General features: G+C 52.2%; 1 protein-coding gene across 1 annotated transcript in view; it reads right to left on the bottom strand.

The window, feature by feature from the left end:
• Positions 1 to 20,450, bottom strand: part of LOC121290046 (phosphatidylethanolamine-binding protein 4) — a 511,444-nt gene extending 490,994 nt beyond the window's left edge. The window contains exon 1 of the mRNA XM_041210194.1: positions 20,323 to 20,450. The gene's annotated coding sequence lies outside the window, so the exon portion shown is untranslated. The remainder of the gene's footprint in view (positions 1 to 20,322) is intronic.
• Between the last annotated feature and the right edge of the window lie 5,899 nt (positions 20,451 to 26,349).

The raw sequence follows: 26,349 nt of genomic DNA, 5'->3' as shown, positions 1-26,349 counted from the left end.
TCTCTCTCCCTCTCTCCCCACTTGCCCGCTCTCCCTCTCCGTCTCTCCCGTCACCCGCGCTCCCTCTGCCCTCTCCCCCCACACGCCCGCGTTCCCTCTGCCCTCTCCTGCCACATGCCCGCGTTCCCTCTGCCCTCTCCTGCCACTCGCCCGGGCGCCCTCTCCCTCTCTCACCATTCGCCTGTACGCTCTCTCCCTCTCTCTCCCCACTCGCCCATGGGCCCTCACTCTCTCCCCACTCGCCCGAGAGCCCTCTCCCTCTCTCCTGCCTCGCGCGAGCCTTCTCCATCTCTCCCTCCTCGCGTGCGTTGTCTTGCTCTATCCCACCTCACGCGCGATCTTGCTCTCTCCCTCTCCCACTTACCCACCTTGCCCTCTCTCACCTCGCGCATGCCACATCTCCCTCTCTCCCCACTTGCCCGCGCCCCCTTTCTCTCTCCCTATTCGCCCGTACCCCCACTCCGTTTCCCCACCCGCACCCTCTCCCCACTCGCCCCCTACCACTCTACCCACTCGCCCCCTCTCCCTCTCTCCCCACTCGCTCCCTCTCCCCCCAATCTCCCACGCTCCCTCTGCCCTCTCCCACCACTCGCCCGTGCTCCCTCTCCCTCTCTACCTACTCACCCGGTCGCCCTCTCTCTCTCCCTCTCTCCCCACTTGCCCAGGCGCCCTCTCTCTCTCCCTCTCCCCACTCGCCCGTGCGCCCACCCCTCACTCTCACCTCACTTGCACCCTCCCCCTCTCCCACCTCGCACGTGCCCTCTAACTCTCTCCCAACTCGCGCGCGCCCTCTCCCTCTCCCCCACCTCACTTGCGCGCTCTCCCTCTCCCAACTCGTGCGTCCCCTCTCCCTCACTCACACCTTGCTTGCGCCCTCTCCCTCTCCCACCTCGCGCGCACCTTCTCCTTCCATCCCACCTCGCACGCGCCCCCTCTCACTCTCTCCCACTCACCCATGCCCACCTCCTTCTCTCCCCACTCGCCCACGACCCCTCTCCCTCTCTCCCACCTCGCGTGCGCCCTCTCCCTCTCTCCCACCTCGCGTGCGCCTTCTCCCTCTCTCCCACCTCACGCGCACCTTCTCTCTCTCCCACCTCGCGCACACCTTCTCCCTCTCTCACACCTCGCGCACGCCCTGTCCCTCTCTCAATTCGCGCGCATCCTCTGTCTCCCTCATTTCGCGCGCGCGCCCTCTCCCTCTCTCCCACCTTGCGCGTGCCCTCTCCCTCCCTCCCACCTCGCCCGCACCGTCTCACTCTCTCTCACCTCGCGCACGCCACGTCTCCCTCTCTCCTCACTCGCTGGCGCTACCTCTCCCTCAACCCCCAAATCTCCCGCGCTCCCTCTGCCCTCTCCCCCATTCGCCTGCACCCCACTCCCTCTCTCCCCACTCGCCCTGCTACCTCTCTACCCACTCGCCCCTCGCCCTCTCTCCCTACTTGCTCCCTCTCCCTCTCCCCCCACTCGCCTGCACCCTCTCTCCCCCTCTACCCACTCACCAGTGCCCTTTCCCTCACTCCCCACTCGCCCGTGCTCCCTCTCCCTTTCCGCACACTCGCCCGTGCTCCCTCTCCCTTTCCGCACACTTGCCCGGGCTCCATCTCCCTCTCTCCCCACTCGCCCGCGCTCCATCTCCCTCTCTCGCCGGCACTACCTCTCCCTCACCCCCCCAAATCCCTCGCGCTCCCTCTGCCTTCTCCCTCCCACTCGCCCGCGCTACCTCTCCCACTGCCACTCCATTCACCCATGCTCCCTCTGCCCTATAGCCCCATTCGCTCGCGCTCCCTCTGCCCTCTCCCCCACTCACCCGCACTCTCTCCCCCACTCTCCCCACTCGCCCGCACGCCCTCTCCCTCTCCATCTCTGCCCACTCGCCTGTGCACCCACCCCTCTCTTGCCACTCGCCAACGCGCCATATACCTCTCTCCCCACTCGCCCGCGCTCTCTCTCCCTCCCCACTCGCCCGCACGCCCTCTGCCTCTCTCCCACCTCACCCACGCCCTCTCCCTCTCTCCCACCTCACCCGCGCCCTCTCCCTCTCTCCACACACGCCAGGGTGCCCTTTCCCCCTCTCACACTTTGCATGCACCCCCTCCCTCTCTCCCCAGTCACCCGCGCTCCCTCTGTCCTCTCCCCTGACTAGCCTGCGTTCCCTCTGCCCTCTCCCACCATTCGCCCAGGAGCCCTCTCCCTCTCTCCCCACTAGCACGCACGCTCTCTCCCTCTCTCCCCACTCGACCATGCGCCCACCCCTCTCTCCCCACTCACCGGCGTGCCCTCTCCCTCTCTCCCACCGGGCGCGCGCCTTCTCCTTCCATCTCACCTCCCGCGCGCCCCCCTCCCTCTCTCCCAATCACACATGACCCCCTCTTTCTCTCTCCACTCACCCGCGCCACCTCTCCCCACTCGTCCGTGCACCTCCTCCGTCCATCCCACCTCGCGCGCGCCCCCTCTCCCTCTCTCCCACTTCGCGCGCCCTCTCTCCCTCTCTCCCACTTCGCACGCGCCCTCTCTCCCTCTCTCCCACCTCACGCGCGCCCTCTCCCTCGCTCCCACCTCAAGAGCGCCCTCTCCCTCGCTCCCACCTCGCACGCGCCCTCTCCCTCGCTCCCACCTCGCACGCGCCCTCTCCCTCGCTCCCACCTCGCACGCGCCCTCTCCCTCGCTCCCACCTCGCACGCGCCCTCTCCCTCGCTCCCACCTTGCACGTGCCCTCTCCCTCTCTCCTAAATCACGCGTGCCCTCTCCCTCCCTCTCACCTCGCACGCGCCCTCTCCTCGCCCACGCACCCTCTCCCACTCTCCCTCTCTTCTCTCCCTCTCTTCTCTCCCTCTCTTCTCTCCCTCTCTTCTCTCCCTCTCTTCTCTCCCCACTCACCCATGCCCTTCTTCCTCTGTCCCCACTCGGCCGCGCTACCACTCCCTCTCTCCCCACTCAACCATGCTCTCTCTCCCTCTCTGCCCAATCACCCATGCTCCCTCTGTCCTCTCCCCCCACTCGCCCATGCTAACTCTGCCCTCTCCTGCCACTTGCCCGCGCGCTCTCTCCCTCTCTCTCTCTCCACTCGCCCGCGCGCCCTCGCCCTCTCTCCCATGCAGTCTCGCTCTCTCCCACCTTGCGCACACCCTCTCCCACTCTTCCACCTTGCGCACGCCCACTCCCACTCTCCCACCTCGCGCGCGCCCTCTCTCTCTCCCCAATTGCCCACGCCCCCTCCCTCTCTCCCCACTCGCCCGCGCCCTCTCCCTCCTCACCTGCGCCCCCACTCCCTCTCTCCCCACCTGCACCCTCTCCCCACTCGCCCCACTACCTCTCTACCCACTCGCCCCCACTCCCACTACCCCCACTCGCCCGTGCCCCCTTTCCCTTTCTCCCCACTTGCCTGCGCTCAATCTCCCTTTCCGCCCATTCACCCGCGCTCCATCTGCCTCTCTCCCCACTCGCCCACGCTACCTCTCTCTCTCCCCAACTCGCCTGCATGCCCTCTCCCTCTCTCCCACCTCGTCTGCATGCCCTCTCCCTCTCTCCCACCTCGTCTGCATGCCCTCTCCCTCTCTCCCACTTGCCCACACCCCCTCCCCAACTCGCCCTCTCCACATCTCTCCCCACTCGCCCCCACTCCCTCTCTCCCCACTCACCCACTATCCCTCTTTCCCCACACTCCCTCTCCCCACTCACCGGCGCTCCATCTCCCTCTCTCCCCAATCGCCCACGCTCCCTCTCCCTCTCCCCACTCGCCTGTGCTCCCTATCTCTCTCTCCCCACTCGCCCCCTCCCTCTCTCCCCACTCGCTCGCACATCCTCTCCCTCTCCCTCTCTCCCCACTCGCCCGCGTGCCCTCCCCTCATTCCCCACTCACCCAAGCGCCCTCCCCTCTCCCCACTTGCCCGCACGCCCTCTCTCTCTCCCCACTCGCCCACGCCCTCTCCCTCTCTCCCATCCCGCGCCCTCTCCCTCTCTCTCACCTTGCCCCTGCCCTCTCCCTCTCTCCCCACTCACCCGCGCTACCTCTCTCTCCCCAACTCACCCACATGCCCTCTCCTTCTCTCCCACCTCGCCTGCGCCTTCTCCCTCTCTCCCACCTCGTCCCTGCCTTCTCCCTCTCTCCCCACTCGCCCGCACCCCCTGCCCTACTCGCCCTCTCCACATCTCTCCCCACTCGCCCCCACTCCCTCTCTCCCCACTCACCCACACTCCCTCTCCCCACTCACCCACACTCCCTCTCCCCACTCACCCACACTCCCTCTCCCCACTCACCCACACTCCCTCTCCCCACTCACCCACACTCCCTCTCCCCACTCACCCACACTCCCTCTCCCCACTCACCCACACTCCCTCTCCCCACTCACCCACACTCCCTCTCCCCACTCACCCACACTCCCTCTCCCCACTCACCCACACTCCCTCTCCCCACTCACCCACACTCCCTCTCCCCACTCACCCACACTCCCTCTCCCCACTCACCCACACTCCCTCTCCCCACTCACCCACACTCCCTCTCCCCACTCACCCACACTCCCTCTCCCCACTCACCCACACTCACTCTCCCCACTCACCCACACTCACTCTCCCCACTCACCCACACTCCCTCTCCCCACTCATCCACACTCCCTCTCCCCACTCACCCACACTCCCTCTCCCCACTCACCCACACTCCCTCTCCCCACTCACCCACACTCCCTCTCCCCACTCACCCACACTCCCTCTCCCCACTCACCCACACTCCCTCTCCCCACTCACCCACACTCCCTCTCCCCACTCACCCACACTCCCTCTCCCCACTCACCCACACTCCCTCTCCCCACTCACCCACACTCCCTCTCCCCACTCACCCACACTCCCTCTCTCCACTCACCCACACTCCCTCTCCTCACTCACCCACGCTCCCTCTCCCCACTCACCCGCGCTCCATCTCCCTCTCTCCCCACTCGCCCGCGTAGCCTCCTCTCTCCCCACTCGCCCGTGAGCCCTCTCTCACCCCACTCGCCCATGTGCCCTCTCTCTTCCCACTCGCCCGCACACCCGCTCTCTCTCCACACTCGCCCCCGTGCCCTCTCTCTCCCCACTCGCCTGCACGCCCTCTCTCTCTCCACACTCGCCCACGTTCCCTCTCCCTCTCTCCCCATTCGCCCACGTGCCCTCCCCTTTCTCCCCACTCACCTGTGAGCCCTCACCCTCTTTCTCCACTAGCCCGCGCGCATTTCCCTCTCCCCACTCGCTTGCCCGCACACCGTCTCCCTCTCTCTCTCCGCTCGCCCAAGCGCCTTCTCTCTCCCCACTCGCCCGAGCGCCCTCTCTCTCTCCCCACTCCCCCGCGCGCCCCCTCTCTCTACCCACTCACCTATGCACCCTCCCTCGCTGCCAACTCGCCCGCGCGCCCTAGCCGTCTCTCCCACCTAACCCGCGCACCATCTCCCTCTCTCCCACCTCACGCGTGTACTTTCCCTCTCCTCCACCTCGCACGCACTCTCTCCCCACTCTCGCGCGCACCCTCTCCCTCTCTCCCCACTCTCGCGCGCGCACCCTCTCCATCTCCTCCACGTGCCCTCTTCCTCCCTCCCACCTCACGGGCGTTCCCTCTCCCTCTCCCTCTCCCCTACCTCACGCACGCCCTCTCCCCTCCCTCCCACAGCGCGTGCGTCCTCTCCCTCTCTCCCACCCCGCACACGCCATCTAGCTCCTCCCACCTCACGCGCGTCCTCTAGCTCTCTCCCCACTCACCCGTGCCGCCTCTCCCTCTCTCCCCACTCACCCAATCTCCCCACACGCCCGCTTGCCCTCCCCTCTCTCCCCACTCGCCCATGCGTCCTATCCCTCCCCACTCGCCCATGCGCCCTCTCCAACTCTCCCTACTCGCCCGCACTTCCTCTCTCTCTCTCCGCACTCGCCCGGGCTCCCTCTCGTTCTGTCCCAAACTTGCACGCCCTAACTCTCCCTCTCGCCCCACTTGCCCACGATCCCTCTCCCTCCCACTCGCCCACACTACCTCTCCCTCTCCCCCCACTCACCTGAGCTCCCTCTGCCCTCTCCCCCGACCCGTCCGCGCTCCTCTGCCCTCTCCCCCCACTCACTCGCGCACCCTCTCCCTCTCTCCCCACACGCCAGCGCACCCACTCCGTCTCCCCACTCGCCTCCTCTCGCCGCTATCTCTCCAGACTCGCCCTCTAATCCTCTCTCGCCACTCGCCCCCTCTCTTTCTATCCCCACTCACCCGCACGCCCTCACCCTCTCACCCCACTCGCCTGCGCGTCCTCTCCCTCACCTTCTCTCCCAACTCGCCCGCGCTCCCTCTCTCCCCACTCACCCACACATCCGCGCGCCCTGCCCTCTCTCTCCACTCACCCGTGTGCCCTTTCCCTCTCTCTCCCCCTTCGCCCAAGCGCCCTCTCTCTCCCCACTCGCCCGCGCTCCCTCTCCCTCTCTCCCCACTCGCTCACACACCCGCGTGCCCTCCCCTCTCTCCCCACTCGCCCATGAGCCCTCTCCCTCTCTCTCCCCACTCGCCCGCACGCCCTCTCCCTCTCTCTCCAATCGCCCGCATGCCCTCCCTCTCTCTCTCCACTCGCCCGCGTGCCTTCTCTCTCCGCACTCGCCCGCCCGCCCTCTCCCTCTCCCCACTTGCCCGTGCACCCTCTCCCTCTCCCCACTCGCTAGCGCGCCCTCTCCCTCACTCCCCAGATGCACGCGCACCCTCTCCCTCTCTCTACCCACTCGCCCGCACTCCATCTCCCTCCCTACTCGCCCACATGCCCGCGTGGCCTCCTCTCTCTCCCCACTCGCCCGTGCGCCCTCTCTCTCTCCCCATTCGCCCATGCGCCCTCTCACACCCCCATTCGCCCGCACGCCCTCTCTCACCACACTCGCACGCGCTCCCTCTCCCTCTCTCCCCATTCACCCACATGCCCTCCCCTCTCTCCCCACTCACCCGTGAGCCCTCACCCTCTCTCTACACTGGCCCGCGCGCATTCTCCCTCTCTCCCCACTCGCCTGCGCGCCCTCTCCCTCTCTCCCCACTCGCCCTCTCCCTCACTCTCTCCACTCGTCCGCACAGCTTCTCTCTCCCCACTCGCCGTGCACCCTCTCTCTCTCCCCAACTCGCCCGCATGCCCTCTCTCTCTCCCCACTCGCCTGCGCGCCCTCTCTCTCTCCCCACTCACGCGCGCTCCCACTCCCTCTCCCCACTCACCCGCGCGCTCCCACTCCCTCTCTATCCACTCACCCGCGCTCCCGCTCTCCCCACTCACCCGGGCGCCCTCCCATCCCTCTCCACTTGCTCGTGCACCCTTTCCTCTCTCTCCCCACTCGCCCGTGCGCCCGCCCTCTCTCCTCACTCGCCCGAGCGCCCTCTCTCTCCACTCTCCCGCGCGCCCTCTCTCTCCACTCTCCCGCGCGCCCTCTCTCTCCACTCTCCCGCGCGCCCTCTCTCTCCACTCTCCCGCGCGCCCTCTCTCTCTCCCCACTCGCCCGCACGCCCTCTCTCTCTCTCCACACTCGCCCGCGCTCCCTCTCCCTCTCTCCCCATTCGCCCACGTGCCCTCCCCTCTCTCCCCACTCACCCGTGAGCCCTCACCCTCTCTCTCCACTGGCCCGCACGTACTCTCCCTCTCTCCCCACTCGCCTGCATGCCCTCTCCCTCTCTCCCCACTCGCCCAAGCGCCCTCTCCCTCTACCTCTCCACTCGCCCACACACCTTCTCTCCCCACTCGCCCGCGCACCCTCTCTCCCCAACTCGCCCGCATGCTCTCTCTCCCCACTCGCCCGCGCACCCTCTCTCCCCAACTCGCCCGCATGCTCTCTCTCCCCACTGGCCTGCGCGCCCTCTCTCTCTCTCCACTCGTCCGTGCTCCCACTCCCTCTCTATCCACTCGCCCGCGCTCCCTCTCTCCCCACTCACCCGGGCACCCTCCCATCTCTCTCTACTCGCCCGTGCGCCCTTTCCTCTCTCTCCCCACTCATCCGTGCACCCTTTCCTCTCTCTCCCCACTCGCCCATACGTCTTCTCTCTCTCCCCACTTGCCTACGCACCCTCCCTCGCTCCCAACCCGCCCGCGCGCCTTAACCCTCTCTCCCACCTTACCCGCACACGTTCTCCCTCTCTCCCACCTCACGCGTGCCCTTTCCCTCTCCTCCACCTCGCACGCACCCTCTCCCTCTCTCCCCACTCTCGCGCGCACCCTCTCCCTCTCTCCCCACTCTCGCGCACGCAGCCTCTCCATCTCTCCCACGTGCCCTCTTCCTGCCTCCCACCTCGCAGGCGTTCCCTCTCCCTCTCCCCCCAGTCGCCCGCACTCCATCTCCTTCTCACCCCACTTGCCCGTTCCCTCTCACATGCGCGCCCTCTCCCACTCTCCCCATTCGCCCTCTCCCTTTCCCTCTCTCCCCACTCGCCCGCCCGCCCTCTCCCACTCGCCCATGCTCCCGCTCCTTCCCACTCGCCCGCGCTACCTCTCCCCCAACTCTCTCGCGCTTCCCCTACCTCTCTTCCCACACGCCAGCGCACCCACTCCCTCGCTCCCCACTCGCCGCTATCTCCCTTTCCCCAGTCGCCCCCTATCCCTCGCTCGCCACTTGCCTCCATTCCCTCTCTTCCCACTCGCCCGCGCACTCTCTCCCTCTCTCTCACCTCGCGCGTGCCCTATCCCCCCCGTGCCATGCCCCCCCACCTCGCACGCCGCCCCACCCCACACCTCGCGCGCACGCCGCCCCCCCCTCTTCCACACCTCGTGCACGCGCCCTCTCCCTTTCTGTCCCTCCCTCCTCCACCCACTCTGTTTCTCTCTCTTACCCTTCCACCCACACACACACACTCTCACTCTCTCCCTCTCTTTCTCCCTCAGTCTCTCGCAGTTTGCATGAACTGATAGTAGGCCTATCAGCACAAAGTGCAGGATGATTGGCTGAGCAGCTTTTCAGCACTTTTCAAATCTCATTCAGTTGAATATCCAGCAAGTTTGATGGGCTCAGGTCGGACACCTCGGGAACTGCAATGCAGCCATCAGTTGGACATGTTGCTTTACAACCTCCTTGACTCAATATCAAGTTCAACAATTTCAGGCTATAAGCACTTCACCAAATTTTGCAGACAGCATGTGCTGATTTTATTGTTGTGCTCTCAACCCATCTCTTGATTCTTCATTTGTCCCATCACCACCCTCTTTTGTATTGCACCATCATCCCTTTTGTCCTTTAACCGCTCCTGTCTTCACCTAATCACAGACCATCTTTGATTCTTTTCTCCCCCACAGGCCTTTCCATGCCTCTGCACCTACTTAAAGCCTGTTAGATGTGTAACATTTACCAGTTCAGGTGAGTGGTCATCAATGTGAAATGTTAACTCTGTTTCTCTCTCCACAGATGTTGCCTGACCTGTTAAGTATTTTAAACGTGTCCTGCTTGTATTTCAGGTTTCCAGCAACCGCCTTTGTAAAACGTAACAGTGCCTGGCTCTCTCCAAATCCAAGTGCTGATATGCTTATGCTGTCTGCTTTTACACACTGTAACAGACTGTGGCCAAACATGTCATTCTTCATCTCCTGCCCTTGCTTTACCTGCAGAGGTGCCAGCGGAGTGACCCAATCCAAACTACCCATATTATCACTGCAGCTGGCAGTGCCGATCTTTTGTTGCTCCAACCTGTGTCAACTACCGTGTTCTCCAAAGAGTACAAAGCTCAAGCATTCACCTTTGCTCAAGTCAAGCGTCACTTGATGTCAGCTGGCATGATGGTCAGGGCTTCACAATCAGTTTCTGGAGCTCCAAGTTAGGGAAAGGGAAAACCTCAAGCACAGTTGCTTCACTAAACATTATCCATCACAGCACTTCATTACAAAAGGACTTCTTTGGTTTGAGCACCTTGGGATGCTCTACGGTCATGAAAGACACTATATAAATGCAAGCGTTTTTATTCTTATCTCTAACTCCTGCTCCATGTATACATACGTTGAAATCAAATGAGAACGAAATCAAGTTGAGATAAAATCTCCTCCACCTTTAGAGGAGAATAATGTCAGAGAATTGGAAAGGAATAAAAATCAAGTCATTTCAATCAATTAAAGTGTTGTATTTATTTTTTTAATTTCCCACTTCCAAGTTGACATGCATCATGGTGAGCAGTGGCAGTTCATATATTTCATCAAATCACAGCCTTAGTCACAAGGTAATACTGCACCACACAATTTGACAATATTGAAACTTACTTCACTTCAACTGCAAGGTAATATTATACCTTGCGTGCAATAAGATTGCAGAGTCATCACCCAAAGTCATCCTCTTCCATATGTCAGCTGAAGCTAAATTCATTCCTCCCATCAACAACTCATTACACGCCTCCATTTCAGTTTCCCCTCAAATTATGCCCAGTTGATTTTTGTATCTTATTCAGACCTGTACATCATACCTCTCAAATGTTTCTCTCAAATTAACACTCGCATTATTTGTTCCCCCAAATTGATTTGTTTCATGACCACACATTCCAGCTACTTCTCTTAACCAGATTAAAGAGCGCTGATCCCTACAGTATAGATTCTGCAAATTAACAGCAAGTTAGTGAATATTATACACATACAAGGATTATTCAACCTTCAATGTAGTTTAAATAAATGCATTAATTGCCCAAAATCCACTCCTAGAGTTTATAAAGCCGTCAGAACCCATTCGTTTACAGCATTATCATACTTAACTTCATCCTACGCTGTCTGTAAGTGAAATTTAAATTCAAGCATGAAGACATTATGGTAAGCATTAGCATTCCTGTTCATTTTGAAAGATTTATGCACTTGGTTGTCTGCATTTGAAATATTGTGAAAAATATGGGAACTACATTACAAAATAATTAGAGATGAGAAAGATCATTTGGTCCATTTTAATTGATCCATCCAGAAACTCTTTACAAAGAATCATAGAATCTTCCAGCCCAATAATCCTATGCCAGCTCTTTGAAAGAGTTACCTGATAAATTCCACATTCCCAATTTTGCCCCAGAGCCCTGTGAATTTTGCCTTTTCATAAATATCTCCAATTCCTTTTGAAAAGTTACAATTAAAATTGCTTTCACTACCCTGTCAGACAGTGCATTTCGGATCATAAATAATCACTGTGTCAGAAGACATTTCATATTGCCCGGGTTCTTGTGCTAATTATCTTAAATCTGCACCCTCTGATTACTGACATTGCAAAGAAGGGGTTAACAATATCCACACACTGGAAGATAAAGTGTCCCCACATACATTCAAGTCTGCGTCCTTAAGACTTCAGGAAACAGAAATGAGGGTCATAATGGGATATTCTCTGGGTGAGGGGCAGTAATGGTTTTCACGCCAGGGCTAGGGTATCAAGTATGTACATCACAATGGGGTAAATCGGATCAGCAGGTGTATAAATTTAATGGTGAATGGAGGGCCAAAAGCTAGACAGTTGGAATTTTGTAAGTACAGTTGGTAGCAAATTAGGAAGTAGTTTTATCTTGGGACAGACATAGAAGGAAGAAGAGTGAGGAGAAGGAAGTGAAATGTGGATGAAGGCACAAGGCAGTGATTAGAACATAACATAAGAAATAGGAACAGGAGTAGACCATTCGGTCCCTCAAGCCTGCTCTGTCATTCAATAAGATCATGGCTGATCTTCTTGTGTTTCAATTTCCACATTCCCATCTAACCCCAATAACTTTTGATTCCCTTGCCAAACAAGAATCTATCTACCTCTGCCTTAAAAATATTCACTGACCTTGCCTTCACCAACTTCTGAGGCAGAGAGTTCCAAAGTCGCACAACCCTCGAAGAAAATATTTCTCCTCATCTGTGTCCTAAAAGGGCAGCCACTAATTTTAAAACAGTGCCCCCTAGTTCTGGACTCACCCACAAAAGGAAACATCCTTTCGATGTCCACCTTGTCAAGGCCATTCAGAATCTTGTATACTTCAATCAAATCACCTCTGTCTTCTAAACTCCAGTAGAAACAAGTACAGTCTGTCCAACCTTTCCTCATAAGACAACCTACTCATTCCAAGTATCAATCTAGTAAACCGCATTTGAACCGCCTCCAGTGCATTTACATCCTTTTTTAATTAAGGAGACCAAAGCTGCACACAGTATTCGAAGTGCTATCTCAACAATGCCCTGCATAGCTGAAGCATAACATCCTTACTTTTATGTTCAATCCCTCTCATATTAAAGGATGTCATTCCAATAGCCTTCTTTAATACCTGCTGTACCTGAATACTAACTTTTTGTGACTCACGTACTAGAACACCTAGATCTCTCTGCACCTCAGAATTATGCAGCCGTTCTCCATTTTAGTAATACTCTGCTTTTTTGTTCTTCCTGCCAAAGTGAACAACTTCACATTTTCTCACATTAAACCCCATTTGCCAGATCTTTGCCCACTCACTCAACCTATCTATATCCATCTGCAACCTCATGTCCACTTCACAACATACTTTCCTACCTATCTTTGTGTCATCTGCAAATTTAGCTACCATGTATTCACTCCCCTCATCTAAGTCATTGATGTAAATCGCAAAACTTTGAAGCCCCAGTACAGACCCCTGTGGGACTCGTCACATCCTGCCAATCAGAAAAAGACCCATTTATGCATAATCTCTGCTTTCTGCCAGCCAGCTAATCTTCTATCCAAGCTAATAGGCTACCCTCTACACCATGTGTTTTTATTTTCCATAATAATCTTTGAAGGGGCACCTTTTCAAACGCCTTCTGGAAATCCAAGTACAGGCTCCCCTTTATCCACTGCGGATGTTACTCCTTAAAAAACTCCAATAAATTGGTTAAGCATGATTTTCCTTTTACAAAACCATGCTGACTCTCCCCCAATTGCTTTGAGCTCTAAAGTGCCCAGCTATAACCTCCTTAATGATCGATTCTAATAACGTCCCCATGACAGACGTCAAGCTAACTGGCCTATAGTTTCCTGTTTTCTGCCTCCCTCCCTTCTTCTTGAATATTGGGGGTTATATTTGCTATTTTCCAATCTGATGGAACCTTTTCAGACAGAAACTAGCGAATTTTTGAAAATTAACACCAACGCATCAACTACCTCATTAGCCACCTCTTTTAAGACCCTAGGATGTAGTCCATCGGAACCCGGAGATGCAGCTCCATCAATTTGTTCAGTACCGTTTCCCTTGTGATTTCAATTTCACCAAGTTCCTTTCGCCTGTTCACCTCCTGATTTGCAGCTATTATTGGAATGTTTTTTGTATCCTCTACAGTGAACACAGAAGCAAAATATTTGTTCATTTCTTCCACCATTTCCTTAATATCTACTATTGACTCCCCACTGTCACTCTCTAGAGGAACAACACTCACTTAATTTACTCTTATCCTTTTTAAATAGCTGTAGAAACTCTTATCTGTTTTTACATTTCGAGCTAGCTTCTGCTCGTACTCTAATTTTTCTCCTGATTAACCTTTTAGTCATTCTCTGCAGTTCTTTATATTCTGTCCAATCATCTATCCTGCCACTCAACTTTGCAGAGTTGTATGCTTTTTCCTTAAGTTTGAAGCTTTCCTTAACATCTCTAGTTAACCATTGATGGTGGGTCCTCCCCTTAGAATTTTAATTATAGTAGAAATGTACTTACTCTGAATACACTGAAATATCCCCTTAAATGTCTGCCACTGCTTCTCCATTGATCTATCCTCCAGCCTAGTTTCCCAGTTTACTTCAGCTAGCTCAGCTTTCATCCCCACATAGTTGCTCTTATTCAATTTTAAGATACTAGTCTTAGACTTGCTCCTTTCCCTTTAAAACTGGATGTAAAATTCAATTGTATTGTGGTCACTGCTACCGAGGTGTGCCTTTACTCTAAGGTCATGAGTTAATCCTGTCACATTACACAATACCAAATCTAATATAACCTGCTCTGTTCTGGAACCAACCTCGAAAACATTCTCAGAACTCCTATCCAGGCTACTGCTGCCAGTTTGTGTAGATTAAAATCACCCATGATTATTGCCGTCCCTTTATCACAAGCACACAATATTTTCTCTTGAATGATTTGTCCTACACTGCGGCTACTGTTAGGGGGCCTGTAGACCACTCCCACTAATGACTATTATCCTCTACTATTCCTCATCACCACCCAAAGCAATTCTACATCTTGATCACCCGAGTTAAGGTCATCTCTAACTGCTGCACCAATGCCCTCTTTGATTAACAGTGCTACCCCTCCACCTTTACCTAGCTTCCTATTCTTACTGAATATCATGTACCCTTCAATATTAAGGAACCAATCATTGTTGTCCTGCAGCCACGTCTCCGTAATTGCTATCAGATTATATTTATTTACTTCAATGTGACCATCAATTCATTTACTTTGTTATGAATGCTACATGCATTCAGAAAGAGAGCCTTCAGTTTTGTCTTTTTGTTACCTTTATAACATCTCGTCTTGACTGTTGATGCGGTCTTAGGTTTTTTCTCTCTCTGTCCCTTCCTGCCATTCTCTGACCCTCATTTCTCACATTACTACTTTGTTCTCCTGTCTTGACTCTACACCTTGAATTGCTACCTCTACCCAAACTTGATCCCTCACTTCCCTAAAGCTCTTTCTACTTCCCTAGTTATGTGATTTGAGAGAACACTCGTCCCAGCATGGTTCAGGTGTAAACCGTCCCAATGGTACAGACCCCACTTTCCCCAGTACTGATGCCAGTGCCTAACAAATCAGAACCCGCTTCTCCCACACCAGTCTTTGAGCCACACGTTCATCTCTCTAATCTTATTTGCCCTATGCCAATTTGCACGTGGCTCAAGTAATAATCCAGAGATTACTACTTTTGAGGCTCTGCTTCTTAATTTGGTACCTAGCTCCTCATACTGACATTGCAGAGCCTTTTTCCTAGTTCTACTTGTGTCACTGGTACCTACATGGACCACGACAACTGGACTATCCCCCCACCACTGCAAGCTCCTCTCCAGCCCTGAGCAGATGTCCCGAACCCTGGCATCGGGCAGGCAACATAGCCGTCTGAACTCTCACTCTTTGCTGCAGAGAACAGTGTCAATCCCCCTCACTGTACTATCCCCTACTACCACTATATGCCTTTTTGCTCCCCCCACTTGAACGGCTTCCTGTACCACAGTGCTATGGCCAGTCAGCTCATCCACCTTGCAGACTTCGCTTTCATCCACACAGGTTGTGAGCACCTCAAACCTATTTGACAATTGCAAATTGGCTCCTTCCCTACTGTCTGCTCTGTCCTGTTTCTTGCCTCACTGACAGTCACATCCTCCTGTCTCTCATTGCTGACCAAAACAGACGACCCTATTCTAAGAAGTGTGACCATCTTCTGGAACAAAGTATCCATGTATTTCTCCCCCTCCCTTATGTTGCGCAGTGTCTGCATTTTGGCTTCCAGATCAGTAATCCTGATCCAGAATTCCTCAAGCTGCTTACACTTCCTGCAGACATGTTTGTCATGGATCGCCTTGACATCCAAAAGCTCCCACATCTCACAGCTGCAACTTAACACCTGCCATTCTAACTTGTTATTTAGTTAATTTACTTCAATTACTTACGTATGCTATAATTTACGGGGTTAAATCTTTCCTACAGCGGGTGGGCTGTTCGGGAGTGGGGCCGATCGCTACCTGCAATTGGCTGTGCTCCACCATTTTACGCGGGCAGGCCAATTAAGACCCCCGAACATTACACATGGCCGGTAGCACTCAACGCTACCTGAGCAGGGTGGGGGGGGAGAGGGAAAGTCAGGGCCAGTGCGCGCAGCGATCTCCCTGAGGCACAGAGCTGCCTCAGGCAGACTAAGTTAATATTAAAACTTTTTTATAAATAATGTAAAAAATTATTTAAACATGTGCCCTCATGTGACAATATCACATAAGCTGGGACATGTTTGTGAATTTTGCAAATTTTATTTAATTATTTTATAAAACCTTTGGGAAACCTCATCCCACCCGTGGATGAGGTTTCCTGAAAGATGCGAAGGCCGCTTGGGCTCTTCATCTGCCCAACGTTAAGATTGGACGGGCAGTGTTGTTAATAAGGTAAATTACTTTTTTAATGGCCTTAATAGGCCGTTGACAGTACGGTGGGCGCGCAGTTGCCTCCGGCACACACCCGCTGAACAAAATACTGGAATGACACGCAATGTCGGTACGCACTTCCGACGTCATCTTGTGTCACTTTACACATCGGTGTGTCGGGCACACCTCCACACACCGACACCAATATTCTGCCTATTGTGTTTATTGAATGCAAATACTACTGACAACTAAAGGTTATATGCTTAACGACAAGATATGTGTTTTAGATGCTTGTTTAAACTACTTTATTTTTATTGCTTTTTTTATCTTTATAGTTTGATTTTAATTTTAAAGTTTTCAAATTTTGTTTTATTTTTAAAGTTTTAGTTCTTTTTATTTATAGATCTACCTTAACTTGCCTGTCCTAAGCTGGTTTCTCACACACTGTCCCTTAGGCTGAGCACTTACTGACTAATCAAATTAGTAGCTTCCTGTAACGTCACAGTTGCTTTTTTTTTCCTTTTTCCCCAACTGCGCCCTTCATAAACTGAAGTCCCTGCCGCTCTCCATGTCCTTTTTAAACTGAAGTCCACACCACTCTCCGCACCTTACCTATGACTGACACAATGGAAGAAGCAAGATGATGCGAATGACAAAGTCAGGAAGATGGCCCTGTATATGGGTTAAGGAATTTGTATGGAGGGAGAGATAATGAGAGGGTCAGAGGCCAGTGAACTCCAAGAGACGGCATGATGAAATGAGATGGGGGTTGATATCACCAAGGATGAGAGTTTGCTCAGTGCAAAGGCTGAGAGAGGAAAGCAGTGAAGTTACCTGGGTGAGAAAATGTTTAGGATACTTCAGTGGAAGACAGAGAACAAGAATTTGAAATGGCAAGTGAGAAGGGTGGAGCTCAATGAGATGCTCAAATGAGGACAAAGTGCCAGAAGTGTAGGGACAGACTGTTATGAAGCTACTGATGTATATGTTATTGGAAATTATTGTTTTTTAAATAGAGGTTATGTCTGTGGGTGTGTCTTAATTGGATTAAAGCCAGCTAGTCTGGGTGCTTTATTGTATATGAGATGTGAACAGTAAGGTAGAGTGGATTTGCATTTTGTTGAAGAGACCATTCAGGAAGGGGAGTGAAATCTGGCATCTAGCTAGAAGAGACCAAGCAATGTTTATATTACTAACAAAATTGGTACTAAGAAAGGGGTTTTATTGTTCGAAGAACTGGAGTTCAAAGGGGCTGGTGATAAAATGAGAATTTACATTCTAAGAGATGTGCTGGTTATTACAGATAGCAGTTTTGTGTGTGCAGGGCAGAGGCATGTAACATCAAAGCAGCTGTAAGCCTGCACAGGGACCAAAGTGAAAGGAACCTCATTTTGAATTTGTAAAGTGAAATTGTTTTGCCTGACATCTGCTTAAAGTCCATGGGTTGCTGTTACCTTAGTGGAGATTAGTTTGAGAATCTAGTAAAAGTTATGACAGTAGTAATTTGTAGCCATGTGTATATATTTAACTTGGGTAAATTAATAAATGTCTCACGTGATTTGATATAAAAAACCTCTCGAGAAATATTGGTGTTATGCCTGAATTCAGAGTTGCATTTCAAAACATACCAAATGAAAATATAGGTTATGACAGACATCTAAAGTTTTCCTCTGGGATTTTTTAAATGACTCAGCTTTATCAACTTCTGTGTCATAAGACAGACCAAGGGTGATTTGGGGCTCAGAGCCACAGTGACACATTGACAGTTTGTGCAAGGCATGTGGAGGAAGACATAGCCTGGCAGAAACGCTTCACTGACAGAAAAGCTGCCATCACTCCTCAGCCAGGTTTCTGCCAAGGCCGTGACATCGATCCAAGCATCCATAATAAGCTCATAGATGACAAGAGCATTTTCACAAATGTCTGCACACTCTGGAGGGAGATTGGGAGGGGGCAATGATAACTCATCCACTGGCCGCATCAGCACTGGAAGGGATGAGTTGGATGGGGAGGAGATTGGCAAAATTAGCCCCCAGTGGCTATGTAAAGTCAGAGAGAAAGATGGGGCTGTTTGGGTTGCTGCTCATTGGGAGGCAGTGACAAGTATCTCAATGGGCCCTTCATAGGATGCTAAAACAGATTACAGCAGGCTTATCTAAGACAGAGTCATGCTTGACATGGCAGCAGCGAGCAGGAAGGTCCAGGACAACTAAATGGTTGTGATAAGGGGTTTTTGGGGACAGCACACACAAGATGAAAAAAAATGAAAGGGAACATGACAACAGAAGAGATGGATAAAGTGAAGAGGTTAAAAGGGGATCAAGAAAAAAGTGCAAACAGAAGCTTAATAGATTAATTTACAGGTTCCAAAGCAACAGCCAAAATGCAAATGCTTTTTTTCTTTTATTACCTGTGCCGATTCATTCAGAGGACATACAACTGCAAACAAATTGCAACATGGGCCATGTTTGGATATGTCAACAACAAAATTAACTTAATTTTGAAATAGTCCTTAGCTGTCATTTTTGACCATTCAGAAACATGCTGACTTCAAGTGTGCAAACAGGGAGTTCGGTGCATTGATCACCAAAATTCAAGAATTGCTATCCTCTTCGTGATTTTCCATTACCAGTCTCTGCTGCTGGAAAAACACCAATCTTCAGGCCAACTAACTAAATGCCATTTTTTCCCAATTGTACTTCGAAACAAAGAATTTGCCACAAGCAAGGACACGTGGAAATTTTAAATTGAACACTTCCAGGTTCCCAAAATGTATAAGCAGTGAGAGCCCGATGTCCTGACAGAAAACAGTTCAAGACATAACCATGTAAATCATGATAATTTCATGGACCTTAGTGTAATTATGGCAGCTAGTATCTAGTGTAGTAAATACAACAGTCAACTTCAGAGCTGTCAACATCAGGGAAATAGCAGTAAGTGCTTTGATAATCAAAAGAAGTGACAAACTGCAACATATTAGCCAAACTTCACTCATATGGGTTTAAAAAAACAAGCAATAGACGATAACAACTTGCATTTATATGGCACCTTTAATGTCCCAAGTTGCTTGCGAGGAGCTTTATGAAGCAAAATTTGACAGTGAGCCACTTAAAAAGATATTCAAACAAGCCCAGTTTTACGGAGGTATCTTCAAGGAGGAGAAAGGGGTAGAAAGAAAGTAAGATATTTCGGGAGAAAATTCCAGAGCTCAGGTTGGTCCAGTTGGTTTCTTCTGGGTGAGGCCTTAAATTGTAGTCATACCTAATCTCTCAGCTGGATGGGCACTATTTCAAAGAACCTGGGAGTTCTGAAATAAAACGGAAAATGCTGGAAAAACTCAGCAGGTCTGGCAGCATCTGTGGAGAGAGAAACAGAGTTAACGCTTCGAGTCCATATGAACTCTTCTTCAGAGGTTGGGAGTTCTTCCCGGTGTCCGGGCCACTCGTTTGTCACTCGACCAACATCGCTGAGAAAAGAAAGATTCTCTGGTCACGACCGGGGTGCTGTGCTTGGGATCTAGCGGTGGGCAATGTGACTGCCACCTTTGCCGCATCACAACAGTGGCTCCGCGACAAACATGCTTCTTTGGCTGTGCGAAGCTCTTTGGGACATCCTGAGGCAGTGGAAAGCTCTGGATGAAAGGCACATCTTTCCTTTTTGAGCTGTCTTGAATATTTTGCTCCCAGTGCAAAGCCTGCTCAGGTCACAGAGCTAGTTTTCCATGAGTGCGGCTGTGTGTCTCTCTCTCTCTCTCTCTGTGAGACCCCTTTGGACAGGAACAACTTACCCTTTAGGGAACTCTACCCTGGCTCAGTACTCCTGAACATCACTCTTCGCAGCTCTCTCATGTTGACAGGGGAGCTGTCAACAAATACAAACTCCATTTACAGTGTGGGGTGGGTGTGTGTGCGTGTACTTTTCAAGGCAAAAGCAGCCGACATTTTACACTTATTTTCCACTGGAAATGACAGACTGAGTAGTTGGCATTGGCGACTGGTGTAGAATCAATAAAGTTCCACCTTCGCCGAACATTTCCACAAGCTGAGGCTGAGGGATTAAACCTTTAAAAAAAAAAGCTGATTTTGAAGTAATTCACCTCGTTGATTGTTTAAAAAACAAAAGAAACGTGCGATTGAAGGCAACAGGACATGCCCGGGACGGGGGTGGGAGGGGTCAACAACAACAACAACAACAACAACTGGCGCAAAACGCGCCAGCGTAAAAAGGGGGCGGGGGGGAGGAATTGCGCTTTATTTTGAGCCCCCTTGAAGAAAAGGCAATTTCGCCTCATGATTTGTCAAACGCCATCCCGCAAGGGCTTACCTGCCGACAGTGAGGGTGATTTTTGTTTGTTTATTATATTCCCAGTCCAGTTCAACGCCGCTCCGGCCGCTCGGTGTTTGGAAGACGCCAAAAACGGACGAAATGCTCCGCGCGCCCTCATTCGGCTCAACGGCCAGCTACAAGTTCCCGCCTTCCCGGGCATCCTATTGGCGGAGACGTCGGGTCGAAGCGGCACCCGATTGGCTGAGATCGGCGTCCATCATCCTGCGTCAGCCACTCACTGTCCGCGCCCACCCTTCCTTCTCCTGCCAGGCCAGGAAGAAGGTCTTGGGCTTTCAGCTCTTTGATCTACTCCAGCCTGTACATCCTGGAGGGAGAGTCATAGCTTAGTTGGACTGTTCATTTGGTTATGGTACTGGGCTTGTAACCCCAAGATCAAGAGTTCAAATCTCACAATGGCAAACTATGAAACAATGTAACTTCATCTGAAACAGATGGAAACGTGTCTGTACTCGAAAGAGTTACACACCAACCACAGTAGCTCATCAACTATCTAGGGAGGGTGGTCAGGCGCTAGTGTGCCCATGCACACAGGTGGCGACTTTCCGCCTTCAGACCCTGCAGCGATACCTCTACGTCGAGCCTCCTCCTAGATGGTGTGCCCTGACGATGTATTTCTTCCGTCAGGTGCACGGCCTGAATTATGACGTGCAGCTCCTGTTTATAGAACAGAGGGGCCTCAGTGGCTCCTTGCAGGCGTTGCCCATCTTTTACCAGGACCTGATCAAAGTCTGGAATATGGTCGCCTCGCGACGCAGCTCTCCCCCATCAGGAGTAGCGGCTATCATCAGAGAGCCGCTGCTCAGGAATCCGCCCCTCCGTCCCTTTCAGTGGTTGGCGGAGGGGAGGGCTGTGGCCGCAGGGGTGACTAGGATTGGGGACGTGCTGGGTGGCGGAGGACTGGGCTGGATGCTCCCGCAGGAGTTGGCGCATCGCGCGTCTATGAGTATCCAGGTCACGGCCGATGCCATCCAAGACCTGAGAACGGTCGTGCTCGGACCCGATATGATTTTAGGTCTTGAGGTGGCCCAGGAGCGCGGTGGTCTTCCGTCTGAGCGTTCCCCTGTTTGGACGGAATTCCACATTGGCCCCAAGCCCCGAACCCTCCCTCGGGTGCTGGTGCCCCGCAATATGAGCCGCCTCGGGGACATGCCCTCTGTGCCTTTTGGCACGGCAAAGAGGAGCTTTTTGTACGGACTGCTGCTGCACGCCTTCCATTTTCTCGCCCTTGTCCGCCGCCCGGACATGCCCTGGCGTGCCTTGTTGCCGTCCGGCAGCGGAGGCCCTCGATGGGAGGCCCTCTACGGAGGTGTCCTCCCCCTTTCTATCGGGGTCCTGGGTTGGAGGGTGTTGCATGCAGCAGTCCCCTATAATAGGAGAATGCATAGGTTCACGGACTCTCAGGACACATGCCCTTTTTGCGGTCTTGTGGAGTCCGTGGACCATGCATATATAGGGTGTGGTAGGCTGCACTCCCTTTTTAGTTATTTGAAAAACCTTTTAATGATGTTTTGTTTGCACTTCAGCCCCACGCTCCTGATCTATGGGCACCCGTGCGGAAGGGGGTCGGGAAGGGGGTCGCCAAGTTGGCCATTAACAGGTGCAGGCAGCGGGTGATCAACGGGGGAGTCCCGCCCGATTGTTTATCCCTCTTCCGCGGCTATGTTTGCGGCCGGATGTCCCTGGAGAGGGAGCACACGGTGTCTGCTGGCACTCTCGAGGCCTCCCGTGCCCGGTGGGCACCGCGGGGACTGGGGTGTTTTGTTGACCCCTTTAATCACAATTTGATTTAAAGTTTGTAAGTTTCCTTTAAACTTTGTTCTTGGTTTTACAGCTGACCTGAATTAGGGGCTGTGCCTAATTTATCCCAATTTTGTTAATTTGGTTTTATTGGTTTTAACTCAAAAGAGTTACAGTGACTAGAATGCCTGACGTTCACTCACCAAAGCGAATCTACTTTGGAGAGCTTGAGTATGGGATGGCAGTCAAAGGAGGCGCCTCAAGGCTTCACTTAGACACTTTGATGTCAACCCTCAGTTCCTGAGAAAAGCTCACCCAGGAACACTACACCTGGCTCAACCACACATAAAACTCCCTTTGAAAGCATGCACCAATCAGAGGCAGAGAGAAAACACAAGCCGAGGAAATCCTAAGCCAGAAGCTCGCCCAAAACTCAATCACAGAATCTCACAGTACAGAAGAGGCCCTTCAGCCCATCGACTCTGCACCGATACTGAGAAACACCTGACCTACCTACCTAATCCCATTTACCAGCACTTGGCCCATAGCCTTGAATGTTATGACGTGCCAAATGCTCATCTAGGTACATTTTAAAGGACGTGAAGCAACCCGCCTCCACCACCCTCCCAGGCAGTGCATTCCAGACCGTCACCACCCTCTGGGTAAAAAAGTTTTTCCTCACATCCCCCCTAAACCTCCTGCCCCTCACCATGAACTTAGCCCTCTTGTGACTGACCCTTCAACTAAGGGGAACAACTGCTCCCTAACCACCCTGTTCATGCCCCTCAAAATCTTGTACACCTCGATCAGGTCTCCCCTCAGTCTTCTCTGCTCCAACGAAAACAACCCAAGTCTATCCAACCTCTCTTCATAACTTAAATGTTTCATCCCAGGCAACATCCTGGTGAATCTCCTCTGCAGCCCCTCCATTGCAATCACATCCTTCCTATAATGTGGCAACCAGAACTGCACACAGTACTCCAGCTGCTGTCTCACCAAGGTTCTATACAAGTCCAATATGACCTCCCTACTTTTGTAATCTATGCCTCGATTGATAAAGGCAAGTGTCCCATATGCCTTTTTCATCACCACATTAACATGCCCCCCCCGCCTTCAGAGATCTATGGACATACACGCCAAGGTCCCTTTGTTCCTCAGAACTTCCTAGAGTCATGCCGTTCATTGAATACTTCCTTGTCAAATTACTCCTTCCAAAGTGTATCACCTCACACTTTTCAGGGTTAAATTCCATCTGCCACTTATCTGTCCATTTGGCCATCCCGTCTATATCTTCCTGTAGACCAAGACACTCAACCTCACTGTTAACCACCCGGCCAATCTTTGTGTTATCTGCAAACTTACTAATCATACCCCCCACATAGTCATCTATGTCATTTATATAAATGACAAATAATAGGGGACTGAGCACAGATCCCTGTGGTACGCCACTGGACACTGGCTTCCAGTCACTAAAGCATCCTTCTGTCATCACCTTCTGCCTCCTACAACTAAGCCAATTTTGAATCCACCTTATCAAATTACCCTGTACTCCATGTGCCTTTGCTTTCTTTATATGTCTCCCATGTGGGACCTTGTCAAAGGCTTTGCTGAAATCCATATAAACTACATCAACTGCACTACCCTCATCTACACAACTGGTCAACTCCTCAAAAAATTCAGTCAAATTTGTTAGGCATGACCTCCCTCTGACAAAGCCATGCTGACTATCCCTGATCCATCCTTGCCTCTCCATGTGGAGATAGATACTCTCCTTCAGAAATTTCTCCAAGTTTCCCTACCACTGACATGAGACTCACTGGCCTGTAGTTCCCTGGCTTATCTCTACAACCCTTCTTAAATAGCGGAACCACATTAGCTGTTCTCCAGTCCTCTGGCACCTCCCCCATGGCCAGAGAGGAATTAAAAATTTGGGTCAGAGCTCATTCAATCTCCTCCCTTGCCTCCCTCAGCAGTCTGGGACACAAATCATTCGGACCTGGAGATTTGTCCACTTATAAGTCTGCCAACACCTCCAATACCTTGTCACTCCCTATATCAATTTGTTTAACAACCTCGCAGTCTCTCTCCCTGAGTTCCATACCTTCATCCTCATTCTCTTGGGTGAAGACAGACGTGAAGTATTCATTCAACACTCTAGCGATATGATCTGGTTCCACTCATAGATTGCCCCCTTGGTCCCTTATGGGCCCTACTCTTTCTCTGGTTATCCTCTTCCCATTGATATACTTATAGAATATCTTTGGATTTTCCCTACTTTTACCAGCCAGAGCTTCCTCATATGCCCTCTTTGCTCTACTAATTGCTTTCTTAAACTCCACCCAGCACTGTCTGTACTCCACTAATGCCTCTGCTGATTTGCTTCCCTTGTACCTGCTAAAAGCCTCTCTTTTCCTTCTCATCGTAACCTGAATATCTCTGGTCATCCATGGTTCTCTGGGCTTGTTACTCCTTCCTATCACCCTAGAGGGAACATGTTGAGCCTGTACCCTCCCCATTTCCTTTTTGAACACCCCCCACTGTTCCTCTGTAGATTTCCCTACAAGTACCTGTTCCCGGTCTACCTTGGCCAGATCCTGCCTTATTTTACTAAAATCCACCCTCTCCCAATCCAAACATTTTTTTGCAACTTGTCGATTTCTTTGTCCATAACAAACTTAAATTGTACCATGTTGTGTTCGCTATCACTAAAATTCTCGCTCAGCACCACCTCAGCCACATGTCTGGCTCCATTCCCCAGAATTAGGTCGAGCAATGAACCGTCCTTTGTTGGACCCTCAACATATTGACCTAAAAGGTTCTCCTGTACATATTTCAAGAAATCCACTCCATCCAAGCCCTTAACACTATGGCTATCCCAATTAATGTTGGGAAAGTTGAAATCACCTAATATAATTACCCTATTGTTATTGTTTTTACACACCTCCACAAATTGGGCACATATTTGCTCCTCAATTTCCACTGACTATCTCGGGGTCTATAACAAACACCTAATAATGTGGTTGCCCCTTTATTATTCCTAAGCTCTACCCACAAAGCTTCATTCGATGCCCTCTCCAAGATATCATCTCTCCTTACTGCAGTAACGGACTCCTTAACTAATAATGCAACGCCTCCACCTCTTTTACCCCCTCCCCTGTCTCGCCTGAAGATTCTATATCCCGCAATATGGAGCTGCCAATCCTGCCCTTCCCTCAACCACGTCTCAGTGATGGCTACTATATCACAATTCCACATGTCAATCCTCACCCTTAACTCATCCGTTTTACCTGTAATACTCCTGGCATTAAAGTAGAGGCTATCCAGCCTTGCCTTACTCCCTTCAAGCTTATTGCAGCTGTACTCCCTCTGACTTGATTGTTTTACTATATTATGATGTGTCCCTATTCTGCTAACATTCTGTGTCCCCTCCCCCTGCCAAATTAGTTTAAATTCCTCCCAACAGCACTAACAAATCTGCCCGCAAGGATGTTAGTCCCGCTCTGGTTCAGATGTAGACCGTCCCGCTTGTACAGCTCCCACCTTCCCCAGAAACGGTCCTAGTGATCCAGGAATCTAAAACCCTCCCTCCTGCACCAACTCTTAAGCAACGTATTCATCTGTGCTATTCTTCTATTTCTGAGCTTGCTAGCACATGGCACTGGGAGTAATCCAGAGATTATAACCCGAGAGGTCTTGCTTTTTGGTCTACTGCCTAATTTCCTGGATTCTTGATGCAAGACCTCATCCCTCTTTCTACCTATGTCATTGGTACCAACATGTACTGTGACCTCTGCCTTATCACCCTCCCCCTTCAGGATGCCCTGCAGCCGTTCAGTGACATCCCAGACCCTGGCACCAGGGTGGCAACATACCATCCTGGAGTCATGTTGACAATCACAGTTGCGCCTATCTGTTCCCCTGACTATAGAGTCCCCTATTACAATTGCTCTTCCCCCCTTCCCCCCCTCCTGTACAGACAGGCTGCTTATGGTGCCAGCAGATTGGCTCTGTCTGCACTCCCTGGAGGAATCAGTGCCCTCATCAGCCTCCGAAACGGAATACCGATTTGCAAGCAAGACCCCAGGGGACTCCTGAACTACCTGCCTGTTTCTCTTTGACTGCCTTGTAGTCACCCATTCCCTTCCTTCCTCAAATCTCTTCATCTGCGGTGTGACCACCTCTCTAAACATGCTATCCACGATGCTCTCAGACTCGTGGATGCTCCACAGTGTCCCCAGCCGCCGTTCCAGCTCTGAAACCTGAGCT

The sequence above is a fragment of the Carcharodon carcharias genome, chromosome 17 (genome assembly GCF_017639515.1).
Source record: "Carcharodon carcharias isolate sCarCar2 chromosome 17, sCarCar2.pri, whole genome shotgun sequence".
Classification (NCBI taxonomy): Eukaryota; Metazoa; Chordata; class Chondrichthyes; order Lamniformes; family Lamnidae; genus Carcharodon; species Carcharodon carcharias.
The sequence above is the reverse complement of the archived record's forward strand: the minus strand, read 5'-3'. Positions and strand labels throughout refer to the sequence as shown.